The sequence below is a fragment of the Lissotriton vulgaris genome, chromosome 7, assembly GCF_964263255.1.
Source record: "Lissotriton vulgaris chromosome 7, aLisVul1.2, whole genome shotgun sequence".
Taxonomy (NCBI): Eukaryota; Metazoa; Chordata; class Amphibia; order Caudata; family Salamandridae; genus Lissotriton; species Lissotriton vulgaris.
The window spans coordinates 193,958,074-193,964,989 of record NC_141695.1 but is presented as its reverse complement, the minus strand read 5'-3'; the positions used below and the strand labels follow the sequence as shown (position 1 = coordinate 193,964,989).

The 6,916-nt window shown below is 48.9% G+C and overlaps 1 protein-coding gene across 2 annotated transcripts in view; it reads left to right on the top strand.

The window, feature by feature from the left end:
• Positions 1 to 72: 72 nt before the first annotated feature.
• LOC147701165 (uncharacterized) overlaps positions 73 to 6,916 on the top strand; it is a 35,162-nt gene continuing 28,318 nt past the window's right edge. The window contains exon 1 of one of the 2 annotated variants that reach the window (XM_086929925.1): positions 73 to 369. The gene's annotated coding sequence lies outside the window, so the exon portion shown is untranslated. Of the gene's footprint in view, positions 370 to 523; positions 546 to 6,916 lie in introns of those variants that run through there. The other variant, XM_086929926.1, reaches the window with a different exon arrangement.

The following is a 6,916-nucleotide window of genomic DNA, read 5'->3' as shown; positions in this document are numbered from 1 at the left end:
CCCTTAAATATGAGCCACGCCTCTTGAATGTGGGCCACTTTTTTCGTCAGTGCCCGGGCCGAATTGTGATCCCAATCCGACCCTGGCTGTAGGTTCCCTTGCACTGTAGAAATGTGTCCCAAAGCATCACATCCTGGTAGCACAGACCGCAGCGCGAAACCCCCCTGGGTGTGGGGGGTCCTGTTTCCCAAGCACTGGCATCCTCTGTCCCCAACCGCAGTCACGCGCCACTTCCTTTTTGTGACATTTCTTCACCCTGCCCAGTTACCTAAACTTCCCTGGGTTTCGCGGCTAGTAGTCACTTGGACTCGGTAGCCCTCGGCAGCACCGGCTGGAAGCCCTCCACGAGCGGACATCCTTTGGAGAGAGGTAAATATATCCAGTATTGCATCCACCTGTATTAGAACAGCCCAGGGGGTGAGAGCGCCTGCTGAAAACATCTGTACGGATCCTGTCACCTTACGATTCTCTCCGTCTAGCTCAGACGGCTGAGAGCCTGCTGCTGACGTCTGCTTCACCCTTCACGAATTTTAACCCAGTTATAGGTCAGTTCAGCCTTTCATCCTTCCGTGGTCGGTACGCTAAGGAGCATTGCTTGGGGCAGGGGCAACTCTGTTGTTTATAGTTCTCAGAAGGTATGACATGAACCACAAGTTGTTGTTATGACTGCAGTGTGGGAAACACAGATGTTCATCATTGTAGAGTTGATATAAAGAGCGTTATTGACCTCGGTGATAGTAACTCCTTCGGTAGCATCACTTAGATGGAACATGGTGAAAAAAACTCACTGTGAACTCCCTGTGAAGCCCAATATAGAAGTATTAGTATTGTTGTTGCTTTTGATGTATTGCCTCTCAATTCGTTTCATCCTCATCATCGGTGTTTTCCTGTTGCTGGCCCCATGGAGTCCGCGAGGCTGTGGTGAAAGGCCTCCGATGCAATTAGCCAGAGTCCACTTCACACCGTTCTTCCTTCAATCACTGCGAAGCCTGTTGCAACCGCATTGCTGAGTTGTGGGGATTATTGTACCCGAGGTGGGCTTCCGCCTTCCGCCCCTGCACAGCTGAAGTATTTTCGATGGGTCGAAGAGCACGGTAACCAGTCTGGAAATCTGCACAGTATTTTCTGATCTGCAAACCCCAGGCTGTGCTCTTGTGTGTGACGAGTGGAGCAAACCAAGTGTGGGGTGGAGTCAGAGATGTGAGCGTTCTATTGATCGCACCTCGGTGTTGCAGTCTGCTTGACAAACACGCATTGACAAAGCCAATAGTATTTGCTTTTTTTGAAGTGAGAGGATTTTTTTCATGCATCACTAACAGTGCAAGCGTCCCTCACACATTGAACATACACAACACAACAACAGTTCAGCGAGCATACAAGGTCGAGGGGCCAAGAGGGTGAACATAGAAAAGGGACAACACGGGAGAAGGGGCACACTAGGGAATAAGTACATTTCAACCTTTTTCGCTCTGCTTTAGCAGTGCATCTGTAGCCCAACCTTATGTAATCAGAAACAGAGCTTTTGGTAGTTCTACAGGGAGGGACTGTGGACCCGCCCAGATGTTGGCTCGGTTTAGTACAGCTTTTGATTTGCCAAACGTGTGTGCTTCCACAGAAAGAGTGCCTTCCTTTCAAGCACCTGCCATCATCTGTTTATCAAGCTGCTGTGAACCAGGGCTGGTTATCAAGTCAAGCTTCAGTGCTGCAACAGGGACTTGGCCTAAAGTCTGTTCAGTCACAGACACACACCCCTTGTCTACAGCAGCACAGATGGGAGGAGGGAAGTCAGGAGGAATGTGTTGCTGCGCTCTAATCCCAGCCACCCCCTTCCCTTTCTATCATAAACTTCAGAGTCACCTTAGCCTGGCATCCCTTAGAGAATGGTATTTTGTATTTCTAATTCATCTTTTAAAGATTCATGGGCTGGAGAGCTTCAAGCTCCTTGGCTCATCTTTTTTTATTCCTCTCTGTAGTTGTGCCCACGGTCCTGTCTGTTCTTTCCTATCTAACCCTTATATCGGGTGTCAAGGTATGTCAGTCAGGAGCACCTTTACATCATCAATCAATCAATCAATCAAGGACATTTATAGAGCGCACTACTTACCCGTTGGGTCTCAAGGCGCTTAGGGGGGGGAGGGTGCCGTTACTGCTCGAACAGCCAGGTCTTGAGCTTCTTCCTGAAGGAGAGGTGGTCTTGGGTCAGGCGCAGGTCGGCCGGGAGGGAGTTCCAGGTCTTGGCGGCCAGGTAGGAGAAGGACCTTCCTCCCGTTGTCGCTCTATGGATGCGTGGGACGGTGGCGAGTGCGCGGCTGGCTGAACGGAGGTGGCGTTTGGGAGCGTAGAAGTTGATTCGTTTGTTGAGGTAGCTCGGGCCTTGATCGTGTAGGGCTTTGTGTGCGTGGGTGAGGAGACGGAAGGTGATTCTTTTGTTGACGGGGAGCCAATGCAGGTCTCTCAGGTGTCCGGAGATGTGGCTGTTTCGTGGGATGTCGAGGATGAGTCTGGCTGAGGCGTTCTGGATCCGCTGGAGTCTCTTCTGGAGCTTGGCGGTGGTTCCGGCGTAGAGGGCGTTGCCGTAGTCCAGTCGGCTGGTGACGAGGGCCTGGGTGACGGTGATCATGGTTTTTCACATCTGAGGGGAAGCAGTAGTAAGGGATTTTTAGGGTTCAGGAAAGGGTAGCATTGAGCGATAAGAAGGAGTTTTTAGGGTACAGAGACGAGTAGCGTTGAAGGGTAGAGAGGGATTTTTAGGGCACAGGGAAGGCTCGTGTTGAGGGGTATGGAGGGTTTTTAGGGTGCAGAGAAGGGTAACGTTGAGGGGTATGAAGTGGTTTTTAGAGTGCAGAGAAGGGTAGCGTTGAGGGAAAGGAAGGGGTTTTTAGGGCGCAGGGAAGGCTCGCGTTGAGGAGGGAGGGGTTTTTAGGGTGCACAGAAGGGTAGCGTTGAGGGGTAGGAAGGGGTTTTTAGGGGCAGGAAAGGGTAGCATTGAGGGTTGGGAATGAGGTTTTAGGCTTCAGGGAATGGTAGTATTAAAGGATAGTAAGGGTTTCTTAAAGTTCATGGATGTGTAGTGTAGTGCACGTTTTAAATGGTTAATTAAATAATACAATACCATTATGTATAATTTCATTTAAATGTATTTTTATGTATTAAATTAATCTATTTATTTACTATAATTTTAAATCACCCTTCCCTGAACCCTACCTACCCTCTACAGTTCCCACGGCGGGCCTGTGCCCATGGTTGATAGTCACCCATCCTTTCTGCGGCTCCTCGTGGGCTCTTCCGTCCATGTGGCCTCAACAACGCTGCGCTTCCCTTGTGCGGCTGTTTGTCCCGGGAGCAGTTACCCTGTGAGGTGCGGCTCCAGATCTCTCCTGCATGACCTGTTTTTTCTCGCTCAGAGAACCTTGTATTGTTAATTCTGAGAGTCTGGTGGCTTGAGGCAGCGCTCTCAGCTCGGAGAGGTATGGGCCTTCCTTGTGCCTCTGGTGGGTGAAGTCCTCCTGCCTGCAGATGAGGTGAGCAGTGTTTATTCCTCTGCTCCCGTGTGTCACGGAGGCTGCACTCTCACCCTCTCCTCCCTAAGAGTTCTAGTGCAGCCTAGGTTTGCGTGTGTCTCGTATGAGACCTTAAAAACTGTCATGGAGGCTGGGAAAGGCCCCGGGTCTAAGCCCCCTGCATTGAACCCTCCGAGAGGCAGTGATAGTAAAGAACAGCAAAGAAGTCCCAGTTCACATTACGAGCCACTCCTGCTGATTACGTTCTTCATCATGTTCTCTCGTAAGAGCATCTCTCCGAATTGATACATCTATACCCACAGCCAGCACGTGTTTCGGGGACACACCCCTTCCTCAAGGCAACCCCAAACTGACAGCCATCAACATTTTAATAGTATTTTCTTGTCTTTTCTCCCCCACTTCTTGGAGTTGGGAGTCAAAAACGAACTCTTGCAGACAAGAAGAAACTTTAGTTGTGTTTTCTTAAATGACTATCCTCTCTCCTGGTCCTGGAATGGGGTGTCGAGACGAACTCTGCGGGTGTTCCTGGTTACTTTGATGCACTGCCCCCTGCAGGGCTCCAGGGAGCTGTGCCTTCATGCTGAGTGTCTCTTAGCAGATTGACTCTGCTACTTTTCCCTCAGCGAACCCTGGGAGGCTTCTCCCAGTTTGTTGATGAACCCCCAGACCTGCGTTCTGAGAATGAGGGTTACCCAGAGTAAGTGGGAGGGTGAACGTGCTGGCAGTGTAGTTACGGTGAAGGGGCAGCGAGTCATACCTGTGTCCTGGGAGGGGTTCCTTCTGGACTCTCCTGTTTTAAATGCCATGCCTGCGACACGCATGAAGGGCGCACACAGGGGCCTAACACTGGTCCCTGAAGCCCCTGCCGCACAGGAGGGGGCACCTTTCTGGGACCCTTCTCAGCCTTAGGCCTGTGAATATTTGAGAGATCTGGAAAAATTAGTGCCCTCACCACATTCTGCATGGAGGACACTTCCGACCCGATTCACAGAACTAACTTAAGACAAAATCCTAAATTTACTACCAATTCACAGAAGGCACTCTCTCATTTTGGTATTCGCAGAAGGCACTTACTCATTTCGGTATTCACAGAAGTTAGGACTCCTAACTTTAGGACTCATAAATGCCTTCTGTGAATACTGAAAGTCTTGTTAGGATTTTTCTCAGTTTAGGAGTCGTAAAGTTAGGACTCCTAAACTGAGAAAAATCCTAACTTTAAGACTTTCGGTATTCACAGAAGGCATTTAGGAGTTCTAATGTTAGGACTCCTAACTTCTGTGAATTCCGAAATGATTAAGTGCCTTATGCGAATATCAAAATGATTAAGTGCCTTCTGTGAATACCAAAATAGGTAAGTGTCTTCTGTGAAAACCAAAATGGTAGTAAGTTTAGGATTTTGTCTTAAGTTAGTTTTGTGAATCGGGCCCCTCATTTTGAGTTATGCCACTAGGTGTCACTACATGTGTGTAGGCTTGTGCTTGAGGTGCATGGGTATTCTTAGCTGCATGCACGGGGGAGCCTGTTTGCTGCTATGTGTGTGTCATTCAAAGTGGCAGCTGCCTTGTGAAAGAAGGCACACCTGCCAGCCTGTGGACAAGATGCCGGACTTCATCTATCCGGGTGTGTGAGCGGCTGCCAGAGAGGTGCCATGATCACTGCCAAAGGGAAGATTTGATAAGACCACCACTAATGCCCCTTACAATGGGGAGCCGGTGTGACCATCCCGTGGTCTCCAGAGCCCTTGAAGATTGCATCAACCTCATCCACCCATCTGTGAATCCAGACGGATACCTAGAAGATGTCTTTCTGAGTCCGTGCCCCATTACCACAGGTTTCTAGACTAAGCGATTCCTGAGATGTTCATATTTACACCCTTCCACCACCACCCAATCACTGCATTGCCTTCATCTTTGTCTTTGTTGCTTCAGTAGCCATTGCTGGTGCCCCTGGACCTGTGCCACCCGGCATCAGAATTTACAGACGATGCCTGGTGAGCTTTTCGCCACAGGCTCCGTATCCTTTCATGCCATTTCTGTAGGTATTTGGGTGAATTAGCACTGGAACCAGCTGAAGCCCCAATGGACCAGCCTGTGCCTACCTGGACCCCGGTAGACTGCGCCTTACACTGGCCACTGCATAGCGTCATTATCCTCCAAGAGAAATTATTGGCATTCGCCAAGGGTAGGAGGATAATGTATTCTATGGGTAGGGCCTCCCTGAGGCTTTCACCCCATTAACATCCCATCAGGAGTACCTGAAACTTGCATCCCTGCACTTCAGACAGAGAGATACAGTTTCCTTTGAAATGCAGCAACGTGAACTTCTTCTGCTTTGTAGTTTTGCACAAACATATTGAGATTTAGACAACTGTTTCCCCAGTTATTTTGCACAAACTGGAGAACAGTACTAAAGTAGCGAGTTTGGGAGGATGGGCGCATTCCTTTCAGTAGCATTGGACGCAGACCCGTGTGTTAAATAATGTTACATCAGGAGCTGTGAGAACTGTAACCATGTTTACGGTCAATCTCTGGTCAGGAAGGTGCTAGAGACATCATTCTGCCTTTATTACTCATCATTTTATGTACAGGTTACTTATTGCATGCATATGAAACCATTTCCTTAGGTACTGCAGTGACTAAGTGGCAGCCTTCTTGATGTGCATCACTGTGTCCTTATGGTTCAGGGTGTCTAACCCACATCTCGTCATTCAGGTGGTCTGAGGCTGCTCTGCGTCATTACCCTGAGAGAGCCCGGTGCAAAGGGAAGACGCTTGATCATCCCCTTTAGGGCCAGACCTGTGGCCTCAGAACACCCGTCGAAAATGACTCCAGTTGTCATTATTGGTGTCCAATAACCTTTGACCCACCAAAAAAAACAGTTTTGCATGTCCGTGATACAAAGCTATCAGGACGTTGAAGTTAAGTGTACATCAACAAATAGCCTTCTCTGCAGGTGTAAAATCCACGTTTGGTTCACAAATTCAAATAGGATCCGATTAGATGCACTGGCGTAGCAAGGGCTCCATCACCCATGATGCAATGAAGGATATTGGTCCCCCATCCCTGACTTTTTTTTTATTACAGCCACTAATTGGGGTGAAGTGGGCCCTGGTGCCACTGCACCTGATGCACGATTGCCAACACACCTTTGCTTAGAGGTGAGTGCGTGGTAAAGAAGTACACATTAGTGCAGCACTACCAATGTTTCAGAAGGTTTCATACAGACTAAAGGCTCCCACATGCTGACATTCAGCATCATTAAGTGTTGAAAGCGTGAAAGGCAGGGTTCCACTTCCTGCAGAGGAAGAGAGCACAGAAGACACATTCCTTTTACACATGTCCCCATTTCAAGCCTTAATGCAACTGATTCGTGTGTTCAAAACCAGTTTCCCTAGT